The sequence below is a fragment of the Cryptomeria japonica genome, chromosome 5 (assembly GCF_030272615.1).
Source record: "Cryptomeria japonica chromosome 5, Sugi_1.0, whole genome shotgun sequence".
Classification (NCBI taxonomy): Eukaryota; Viridiplantae; Streptophyta; class Pinopsida; order Cupressales; family Cupressaceae; genus Cryptomeria; species Cryptomeria japonica.
Genome location: NC_081409.1, coordinates 787,184,753 through 787,197,554, shown reverse-complemented (window position 1 = coordinate 787,197,554; position 12,802 = coordinate 787,184,753). Strand labels below are relative to the sequence as shown.

At 36.3% G+C, this 12,802-nt stretch overlaps 1 pseudogene; it reads right to left on the bottom strand.

Moving 5' to 3' along the window:
* Nucleotides 1-9,931: 9,931 nt before the first annotated feature.
* Nucleotides 9,932-12,417, bottom strand: LOC131049191 (G-type lectin S-receptor-like serine/threonine-protein kinase At2g19130; annotated as a pseudogene).
* Between the last annotated feature and the right edge of the window lie 385 nt (nucleotides 12,418-12,802).

The following is a 12,802-nucleotide window of genomic DNA, read 5'->3' as shown; positions in this document are numbered from 1 at the left end:
TGTTTTTTTGCCTTCATATTATAGATTGGTTTTCCTACTGAAATCTCATTCAAATTCTAGGCGGTTAGGGTTTCTTCACCATCCTTGAGGCAAAGAAAATCTAATAAGATCTTGTTTGATCTAATCTTCCATACTACCAATCTGCAAAAATATGCCATTTATGCGCCTCCTAGATCACGTCTTCCATCTCTAGTGATCTTCTTTTTACCCTATTGGCTAGTCTCTTGGTCAAACACTACGATTTGGTTTCATTGTTTCCTTCATCCACCACGATCTCCTCAATCACTCTTAGCTGGTTCATAGTTGTCCTCCAGACCTTGAGCCACAAACCCTTGCAAAAAGATCTACAACATTTCTCGTGATTTGTGGGACCCTCCATTAATGTCGACCAACCCTATAACTACCCTATCGGTGTACATTCAATCTTTATATAAATGCAGGTTTGTCACCTTGACTCCAAGTGGCATCCATGTCTACCATCTGTCAGCTTGGCATTGCATGTTGCTCCAAATAGGATCATTGACCAAACACTTCTACTGGTTTCTCTTCTTTGTCGGTATACAGAACCTTTCGGTATATCACACTCTACTGGTTAACTCATCATGTCTTCTCTCTGCTGAACTTTTGGTGGAATACCTTGACCAGTCATTAGACATGTCTTTCTTGAGTATGTTGATCCCACAAGGTAGGAAGACATCTGCATCCGAACCATTTCTCATATTATCGATGGACTTATATACCGGTAAACCTTCTTGATGACATTCTGTCATCACCCTTCACCAGATACCATCTTTAGTCAGGCCACATTCCTCTATTTGCATCTACTCAACCTTGCCTTCTCCCTAATCAACTCTCACCGTATCTCTTCTGATTTATCAAGTTGGCAAACCCATCACTTATTCTTGTGTATTTGCATCTCAACATGCCTTTACATCTTCTTATCTCAGAGATCTATGATGCACACAATACATAATAGGAGATAAGTTCCTGTTATCGGTGGAGTGGCACCTTGTATTCTGCATCATGCAATGTACTCATGTGACTTCCCTATTTGTGCAACATATCTTAAAACAAATTTGTTTTTAGAAATATAGTTTATTATTTACACTTGTGGTGTTGGTAATACAAATGTTTATGTATCCAAATTAAATAAAAATAGAGAAATATATGGAAAACATGCATATAGTTTAAAGGGTTCCTCACCATAAGAAATATAAAGTTTGCATTGAGTTTTAAAATAGAGGAAATTGAAAGTTTGTGAGATATCAAAGGGAAATATGCAAGACAATGAAGCATTTTAAAAGTTTCTCTTTCTACTATGCATGAGAAGATAAGAAAGGGGTGTGTAAAAATGAAGGGACCAAGCACAAAAATTTCATGAAAAAGAAGTGATGAATGCATGTGAAAAGGTAGAAGTATCTAGAAAAGAAGACACATACATGCAAGAAATAAAAATGTTTCACAAGAATGAATAGAGGGAATATTTTGGATTTTGCATAGAAGGAAAATGATAGAGAAGAAAGGCTTATGCCTATGTCAAATGGAGAGTTGATTCATCTTGGGTAAGAGAAGAACAAACAAAAAAAATCATATTTTTTTTGCGCAAAGACCAATGAAGAAACAATTGTAAGGTTAAATAGAGTATTGATACGGAACAAATTTTTGTACATTTCTAAAGGAAATCATATACTAGCAAGTGGAGGAAGGGTGTAGTGATATTAATTTTCAAAAGAAATATACTAATGTTGGCATGGGGTAGATACTAAAGGATTGAATAAATTTCACAAATCTTAGCTCGAATACTACAAGCAATTAGAAATAGGCTGTAAATTCCTAGCAACTTCCTATAAAGTTTGAAATACTTTCAGTTTAACAATTTCTGTTGAGTATGAATTTATTGCACTAAAACTTAAATATGTGTCTGTTGTAATTTCCCTTGTCTAGTAAGTCTCTAGCAAATTGGTCTACACCAATTGTTAAAAGAACAAGTTTGTTTGTATTGAGAGGAATACTAGAGGCAACCAATATGGTATGCAAAGGACAGGGTTAGAGAGGTAGAGAACCTAGAGGTGTGGAGCCTAAAATTATAGAGGCAATTACAGGTCTTACAACATGAATGGGCATAATGGACATGGCTGAGAGAAGATGAGCCTCCATGGAGGACATTAGTGAAGATGAAGAAGAGGATATTGTTGAAGGAGGTGAGAAAGTGAATCAACTAGGCCTCGATCTAGAAGACGAAATGTTCATCAAGGCTATCACAAGGATAAACTCTAAGCCTCAATTTGATTTTCCAAACTTCAATGGTAATTTAAATGCAAAATATTTTTTGGATTAGATTATTGAAATGGACACACTTTGAACATGAAAATATAGAAGAAGATGAGAAAGTCAATTATGCATGCACCAAATTGAAGAGGCAAGCATCCCTATGGTGAGATCACCTATAAACGGGTAGGGAGAAAAGATGAAATGATAAAATAAGATCATGGGATTCAACAATTTTAAAAAAATATTCCAATGAACCAACAAACCAATTTATTTAGGAAACTCCAAAATTTTAAGAAAACTGAGATTAGGGTTGCGAAGTACACCAAAGAGTTCTACCAGTTAAGAATAATGGTCTATCATGTATAGGATGGCATGGAGCGAGTTTTAAGATACTCAAATGGACTATGAATATCAATCCAATATAAAATAAGTTTGATTAATGTGCATAGTGTAGAAGAAGAGTATCAATATGATTTGAAGTAGAAGAAAAAATGTATAGCAGACAACAAAACAACTTTCAAGGTAGAGGCAAATTTTTACATGGAATAGAATAGTCCAATAGTGGTAGAGGTAACCAAAATTAGAAAGAGAAAGAAGGAACATCTCATATAAGTGTGTTATAAGGAAAAGGAATTGGAGACTACCCTCATGAAAGAGGGTTATCTAGAAGGGGTAGAGGAAGAAATTTCAACATTACATATTTCCAAAGTAGGGAATTGGGAAATTAAGCATTGAAATATCCACAAATACAAGATGATGGAGGTAGAGGAAAGGAGAAAAGAGTGGAAGGAAAGTCATTAATGATGAAAATAATTTTGTTAAATAAGAATAAGGAGAAATTGGAACCAAGCCAAAAAGAAGCCTATTTCAAACAAGGTGTAAAGTGAATGACAAATGTGGCAGAGTCATTTTGGATAGCAGTAGCACTGACAATATAGTATTCAAAGAGATTCTTATAAATAAGTTTAAATTGAAAAGAATCAAACATCCCAACCCCTATCAAGTTTCATGATTGTAAAAGGAGCATAATTTGATGGTGAATGAGAAATGTTTGGTAAATCTTTAGATTGGCATTTACAAAGATAAGATTATGTGTGATGTGATGTTGGCACATGTTTGTCATTTACTTTTTGTAATCCCATGAAAATTTGTTAGGCAAGATGTTCATAATGGTAATTGAACATAGACAAAAACGAAAGTTGGAAAAGAATACACTTTGAATTTGTTGAAGAACAGTGACAAAAAATGAAGATAAATCAAATGTATGTTTAGTTTTTAGAAAGATATTTATGAAAGAGTCAGAGGAGGAGATTTCATGCTTGGAAAATGTACCAAAGCTTGCAACAGTTCAAATAAATAAGGAAGATGAAGATCAGAAAATGCATAAAGTTGAGTCCAATTATTCTTCTCATGGTAGTTTATTTGTAAAGGACATTATGAAAATAGTAAAGGATAAGGAAGATGAAACTGTAGCCATGATTGAGATCACTTTGGAGGATTGGAAAATATTGGAAAGTGCAATTGTAAGAGAGAAAAATATTTCAGCACTAACACAAAAAGAGGTTGTCATAGTGAAGGCAAAATAGGTAATCTTTGAATTTTTTTAATTTTATAGTGATGAGGTAAATTATTTTTTCCATATAGAAGATGAAGTAGAAATTTGTGGAAAAGAGAAAGAAGTTGATGTAAAAGAGAAAGAGGTAAATGAAGCTAATTTTTATTTGTGTTTTATTGAATTAGTGAGAAAATTTAGGAAGATTGGAAAATTAGAAATTCTGAAATGAAAATGTTTAATTTCTATGGAATCAATTATCTCAATTTGTGTATCGAAGAAATGGAGTAGAATGAAGGAGTTTATTGGATGGAGTCAATTAATGTTGGGTATAGGTTTGAAAGAAGAAGAATAATTCAAGAGAATATTTTGCAAAGAAGAAGGGAATTAGACATGCCAAGTTCTGGAACATGAGAAGAAGGAAGTATTTTCAATGGTGGAGTTTTCTATGGGTTTTTTTCAACTTGGAAGGGTTATTTGATCAATTGACTAGTTTTTGTAAGTTATATTCACAAATTTCACACCCATGGTGTTTGACATTGAAGCATCTAGGTCAACTAACAATCGATATCAACCAAAAAAAAAATTACCTTTCTAGTTGTTGAGTCCAAGTTGTTTTGGTTTGATTTTATTTCAGTATGTGTTGATGTCTCGTTGCCTCATAATATTGTGGAACTTTGTCTAAATTTGATTTAAAAAATATAATTTATTATTTACATTTGTGGTGTTGGTAATATGAATATTTATTTCATTCAAAATAAATAAAGATACAATAAAAACGTATAAATAAAATATATTTAATTTGGAGGGCGCCACTGTTAGCAGCAACCAAGAAGGAAGACTAAGAAGGGGGGTGAATCAGTCTTCACCAAAATATCAAACAAAACACAAATTTGATAAATTTTAGTAATAAGACAGATAAGAAAATTAACGGCACAACACAACACCAAGATTTCGATGTGGAAAACCCGGTTAAGGGAAAAACCATCGTGGGAACCTACCCATAGTAAGATGCTACTCTGCAGTAGTATGTGAAAATATTACAATGGGGAAGGCACATGCATTCAGGCACACTCCCTAGAGCTCACTGCTCAAATATAATGGCTCAGAAGGCTACAACCCTCAGGGAAGTCTCATTGACTTACAATAAGATTCAAAATACATTCTGGAAGAAATAAACTGAAAGAATAGCATCTCCAAATGCCCGATCTTATAGTTTCGGTCAAGCACAGATGTTTGTCTTGCAACACCAATCTCACCTCAAACTCAACATCGAAGGATAAATCACTTGTTCACACACAAACCTCTCTCTAATAATGCAGACACAAAATGGACACCTAAATTACATGAGTATATCACCTATATATACAATTCATCAACCTTGATAACAAGGTCAGCTAAACCCTCAACCCTCAACTATAAAATAACATCACACGATATAAAGATCAACCATCGGACTAATATAATGGTTTACATAGAATAACATGATCCTACATCAAATTCCCAAATGCACAACTCCACCAAAAATCATGCCAAGATCAACTGCAACACACTACACCACCAACAAAATCGTATAACATGCAAATCATCACCGGTTAATAGAAACCACCAGAAACTCATGCAACAATCAATGTGGATCACCAAAATGAAGAGGACATAACTAAGAAACATCAAAAAGAATATTAGAATCATCAAGAATCGCTACTCCAATACCACTTTTCAAATCTTCATTGATCAACATTTGAAAGCTCAAGATCACAACCAATCAGCAACTGTCACGAAGAAAGATATCTTGCACAACACAAAATCACCAACCATCTGAAATGAAGATACACAAGACCCACCCAAACAATCTCCCAAAAGCTCAACACAAGATCTAATCACACCGGAATATACCGGAGGGTATACCAAACTCTACAAAACAGTGATCAACAAACCAACACTACAAACCGGATCATAAGATCTTCCCAATCTGCAATCACCTTAACAAATCACAGGAATATGTTGACATAAATGAAAACAACATATCCTAGAAGCAGAAATGACCAACAATATCTAACATTCTCCCCCTTTGGCATTGATGGCAACATATGAATGTGAAAAATAGTCAACACAAATAAAAGAAGATATCTCTAGCAAAGTCCCCCTAAGATCAGCACTTAGAAAAAAGTTTTTCACGTGATCTCTCTCCCACTTTGACAACAATGCCAAAGCTATAAAACATATAACCAAACTCTTTCTCACCAAAGACAAAAACATGAATCTCTCTACCCCTAAAATGCATAACCACATCAACAAACTACTCCACAAGAGGAGAAACACCAACTCACCAATCCGGATAAAAAGATAAGGCTCTGAAATCCACTAGATCGATGCAACTTAATGCAACTAGTTCTCATCAAGAGGGGTGGATACCCCTAACTTGTCGTTCAAGTAGACAAATGTATCTGCAGGAAAAAGCTTAGTGAAAATATTAGCTATTTGTTCCTTTGTAGATACATACTCCAACTTCACCTTCTCTTCACTGACTTGCTCTCTCAAGTAATGATATTTGATCAACACATGCTTAGTATTTGAATGTTGCACTGGATTCTTTGACATGTTAATAGCACTAGAATTATAACATTATATAGCAGTAGGCTCATCATAAATAATTCTGACATCTATTGGCATTTGCTTCATCCAAACTACCTGAATGCAATTACTAGTAGCAACAATGTACTCATCTTCAGAAGTAGATAAGGACACTGAATCTTGTTTCTTGATAGCCCATGAAACCAACTTCTTACCTAGAAAGAATTCTCCACTAATAGTTCTCTTTCGTTCATCAATATTACTAGCCACATTAGCATCAGTGTAGGCACATAGCATGAAATCATCATTCCTCGGATACCATAATTCATAGTCAACAGTTCCCTTCAAGTATCTGAATATCCTCTTCACAATAATGACATGACTCTCTTTCGGATCAACTTGATATCTAGCAGCCATGCACACAGCATGCATAATGTCTGGCCTAGTCTAAGTAAGATACAACAGTCCACCAACCACAGATCTATACAAACTATGATTATCTTTAGGAGATTCATCATTCTTAGACAATTTACAACCAGTCACCATAGGAGTTCCAACCAGTTTGGAAGACTGAGAGGGGGGGTGAATCAGTCTTCACAAGAATATCAAACAAAACACAAATTTGATAAACTATAGTAATAAGATAGATAAGCAAATTAACAACACAACACACAACACCATGATTTTGATGTGGAAAACCTGGTTAAGGGAAAACCATCATGGGAACCTACCCACAGTAAGATGATACTCTGCAGTAGTATGTGAAAATATTACAATGGGGAAGGCACATGCATTCAAGCACACTGCCTAGAGCTCACTACTCAAAATAATGGCCCAAAAGGTTAAAACCCTTAGGAAAGTCTCACTGACTTACAATAAGATTTGGAATACAATCCAAAAGAAATGAAATGAAATAATAGCATCTCCAAATGCCTAATTAGAGTTCTAGCTAAGCATAGATGTCTGCCCTACAACACCAATCTCACATCAAACTCAACACCTAATGATAAATCACTTGTTCACATATAAACCTCTCTTTGATAATGCAGACATAACATCGACACGTAAATTACATGACTATATCACCTATATATACAATTCATCAACCTTGAAAACAAGGTCGGCTAAACCCTCAATCCTCAATTACAAAATTATATCACACGATACAAAGATCAACCACCACACCAATATAATGGTTTACATGGCATAACATGGTCCTAAATAAAACTCCCAAATGCACAACTCCACTGGAAATCATGCAAAGATCAACCGCAACACGCTACACCACCAAGAAAATCGCATAACACGCAATTCATCACCGGTTGATAGAAACCACCAAAATCTTCCACAATGATCAATGCAGATCACTAAAACAAATAGGAAATGACTAAAAAACATCAACAATAATGTTAGAATCATTAGGAATAGCTACACCAACACCACTTTTCAAATCTTTATTGGTCAATGTCTAAAAGCTCAAGAACACAACCAATTAGCAACTGTCACGACGAAAGATGACTTGTAGAGAATCAAATCATGAACCATCTGAAATGAAGATACACAAGACCATCCCAAGAAATTTCCCGAAATCTCAGCACAAGATTTGATCACACCAGAATATACCAAAGGATATACCGAACTTTGCAAAATCAACACTACAAACCGGATTATATGATTTTCCCAATCTACAATCAACGGAACAAATCAAAGGAATATTTTGACATCAATGAAAACAACATATCCTAGTAGTAGAAATGACCAACAATATCCAGCAACCACATCATAAGAAATATAGAGTTTGTGTTGAGATTTAGAAACAAGGAAACTGAAAAGTCGTGAGGTATGAAAGGGAAATACACAGGATAGAGAAGGATTTTTAATTTTTTCCTTGTTGTTGTTCATGAGAAGAGAAGAAAAGGGGTGTGGGAAACTGAAGAGACTGAGTACCAAAATTTCAAAAAAAAGCCATAAGTCTTTCACAAATAAGATACGAACAAGTAGCAAAGAAAAGTGTTGTGCAAGAATGAATAGAGGGAAGCTTTTGGACTATGCATAAAATGAAAAGGATAGAGAAGAAAGTCGTGTTTCTATGTCAAAGGGAGAGTTTGGTAAGCTTGGGTAAGAGAAGAACAAACAAAATTTTCCATAGTTTTGTTGCACAAGGACAAAATGAAGAGATATCTGCAAGGTAAAATAGAGTATTGGCAAGGAACAAATTTATGTACATTACTAAAGGAAAATATATTCTAGAAAGTGAAGGAAGGACACAATGATATTAATTTTCAAAAGAAATATACTAATGTTGGTGTTGGGTAGATACTAGAGGACTAAAGAAATTTCACAAATTTAGCCTGAAGACTACAAGTAATTAACATTGGGTTGTATTAATTCCTGGTAACTTCCAATAAATTTTGGAAGATTTTTAATTTAACAATGTGTTGAGTATGAATTGGCTGTACTAAAATTTAAGTAATTGTTTGCTGCAATTTCCCTTGTCTGGGAAGGCTCTAGGAAATTAGTCTGCACGAGTTCCCCTATTTTATACCAAGAAATTTGAAAGATATAACATTTTCGCATTGAATGAAATAGGAAATAATTTTAATTGGAAAAAAACTCTTCAAATGTATAATGGTTTTAGACAATTTTAAGAACTTTTGACACATGCTTAAAAATTAAACCGCACTATCTAGAAACGAATAATAGCATGAAACGAAAAAGTTAATTCTAGAGGATCAATAGCATAAGTAGAAATATTGCATTTATTTCAACTTGAATCCTTGTATGATTGCAAGCATAGAACTCAATTTCACTAGGTTCCTTTTGAAAATGACGTGTAATGCCTTCGAAAAAGGGCATGTAATACTAAAAGAAATGCTTTTTGATATTTGTTTATTAGTTAAAGCTAGTATCATCTTCAAACTTGTTGCTATACATGAAGATAAGAAAACATAATTTTTTTATAAGACAATTAATAATGTTTTAAAAGGAAGAGAATAGATGTCTTGGTTAAAGCTAGCATCATCTTCAAACTAGTTTGTATACATGAAGGTAGGAAAACTATAATTTTTTATAAAATTATTAATTTTTTTTTCCAACGAAGAAAATTGATGTCATAGAAATTGTCATATTAATATATAAAAGCTACAACAACAGCTCCCTAATTGAAAGCTAACCCACTTTAACAAATATTGTTAAAATTTAAAATTTGCAATCCTCAATGGGCCCTTGGTCTACTAGTGAAGTTGAAAGGCTCTAAATGAGCCCACTAGGGATCAAGTCTTGCTGAGTGCAAGGCTCCGACATCATAAGGGATGAGGTCGGGATCATGCCCGGGGCGAATTTGACGGAATGGATACTCGCAGGTCTGGACCTCCATCAAAAAAAAATAAACAAAAAGTTGCAATCAATATTTATATCATCTACACTCAAACAACATTAATAATTGTTTTGAAATAATATATTAAAAATATTTTGCCAAATTCAATTACTCATTTCTGCCAATAAAACTAGATAGACGGCATTAACATGGCTAACTTCTAGTTTTAACTACTATTAGAATGACCATATATAGAAACTTTATAGAAAATGACTAACAGTTGAATATGAAGGCCATCTTCCTCGCATCAAGGGTGATCTCGAAGACTATCGAGAGAATGCTGAAATTGAGGTGCGCTAGTCTCCACTGTCCCTTGGAGTAATTGCACGACTTGAGCCATTGTTGGCCTAACCACTTCATCTCTTTGAATGCATAATATGCTCGCTGTAACAGCCCTTCTAACCTCTTCAGCATCTGCCTCACCTGATATCCTTCCATCAACAATAGCCATCAGGTTTCCTTTATGGAATTGATCGACAGCCCAGGGAGGGAAGAAATAGGAGCTAGGCTGGGGCACAGTGAGGTCCACATTCCTTCGTCCTGAAATAATCTCCAGCAATGTCATGCCAAAACTATACACGTCCGCCTTGGGAGTGATGGGAATACCGGAGATCCACTCTGGAGCCAAATAACCTATCGTTCCTCTCGTGGTAGTCAGGACGCGGCTGAAATTTCTACCAACTAACTTTGCCAGACCAAAATCAGCTACTTAGGGACAAAAATCGGCATCAAGGAGAATGTTTTCTGGCTTAATATCACAGTGAATGATGCGATCTCTGCATTCATCGTGAAGATAAGCTAATCCTCGCGCAGTGCCCAACGCTATCTGAAATCTGGTTTTCCAACTTAATATCTTCCCTTGCACTTCTCCCTCTTTCCCACGGAGCAGAAAGGAGTCAAGAGAGCCGTTGGGCATGTACTCATAAACGAGTAGCCTTCGAGATTCCTCCGCACAAAATCCGAACAGCCTGACCAGATTCACATGTTGTATTTCACCTATGGTACTAATTTCTGCACGAAATTGCTTTTCTGTTCCTGCTAAACCCTCTAACTTTTTGACTGCGATGAGAGTTTTGTCTGCTAGAGTACCTTTGAAAACCGAGCCGAATGATCCTCTTCCCAGCTTATGCCTGAAATTCTTAGTTGCAACTCGCAACTCTCGGAAAGTGAACGCTCTGAGAGATGTGGGGACCTCATCCTCCTTTAGCACTCTTACACATTTCCACATAATAAACACGGCCAAAACAAGAACAAGAACAAGACCCGCAGCACCCACAGGAAGCAAAATGTGAAGGCCAAAGGATTTATTTCTTGGCTTAGATGTCGAACCTTGTAACTCAGAAGCTGCCAAACGGAGATAGAATGACTGGCTGCCAGGAGAGTCGCGCACATTCATCAAATCCCCAAACCACAATCGACAGAGAGGAGGAGATGAGCTGCTGAGCCAAAAGGCCATGCACGAGCAGTTGTTGAGGCAGGCAAGTTGGCATCCACTCAGAGTTTGCTCCTTGCTATATGCAGCCGCTTCATCGTCGGCCAAAAGCTTGTCCTTCACTTCCAAAAAACCGTCGGTAGAATTTGTGAGAGAGCACTGCAATGGACTTCGGCGAACACAACCACTTAACCACCACTCTTGAGAATCCCAGGCATGGCTGTTTTGGGGGCTGAACCCCTGTAGACATGTACACGTGTCATTGGCATTGCCCGTGACATGAGCATTCAGCTGTGTATAGTCAATGCATGCTGCGTTAGCCCCACACACACCATAAACAATGCATTGATCCCTGGGTTCGAACGCATCCAGCATCCACGCACCATTTTGTATCATATAGTACACCCAAAGTTCACCATTCTTTTTCAAACTTAAGCGTTCCATTATCATACCCTTGGTTGTATATGTGCAGTACATTCTTGAAGGAGGAAGCGTTACACACACTATTTTAACATGGGAGCCTGCCGAGGCAAATCCTGGCATATTTGCGAAATATTTTCCGTTCCACTCTCCGCTAGACCAGTACGGACCACTGTTGTGAGAGAACACCAAAAACTGAGTGCTTGCTGGTGAAGGATCCATTTGTAAATAGAAAGGCCCAGGTGCCGGATCAGAAGAGCTCTTCCAAGAAGTGAGTTTCATTCCTTTCCGCATCTTCATCCCTGGCAGCCATGTATCCACCGGATGTTGGAAACTTTCCCAAACTTTCCCGGCCCGTGTTCTTAGCATAACCAAATTACCTGATTCCAACAAAGATGCCCGGGACGCCTTCAAGCTGTTGTCAGACGACCAAATTAATCGTCCACGTAAATCAAACAGTCGAAGATAACCATCTCTTGATAAATTTAAAACGCCGGGAATGTTTCTCACAGGATTTTCGCGTTTAGCTACCCATACAAATGTTTTCTCTGACACTTTGGCATACCAAATGCCAATATACCAGTTATTGGTGTTTTGGGGACTGAAAAATCCCAATGCAAAGGTGCCATTCTTCGAGACTAAAGTCTGATTTCCGACGAGGGAAGTCCCTACTGGAAGGCTGTCTCCCATGTCAGTTGTCGTTGATTGGCATTTATGCAGTAGAATATACAGAGCAAAGGGCAGGAAAGAATTCTTCAACCATGTTAGGGCTACAATCCGTTTCCTCGCCATTTCTAAATTCAATTGTAGAAGATTTCTGAGGGTTTATGGGAGTATATATTCTACTATTTTTGCTGATCTTTTGTCTTCAATTTCATAATGAACTTTATCTTTTTTTCAACCATCTGCTCACAGAATAAATGTTATTTGACTCCGAAACTAAATCTTGTTATATTGCTTATGTACTTTGATCCAGAAAATAATCCAAAATAAGATTTTTTCCTGTTGAATTATTCCACTGTGAAAACACATATCCTCTAACAAACCTCTTTTGACTCTTTCCATGCACTTATTTTTCAAAGAAATGATCAAAAAAGATCCTCAAAGTGGATAAAACAAGTCCTAGATGGATTCCTGAGGAGAGCGAAGTGCAGTCAATGGAGAACTCAGCAGCGTG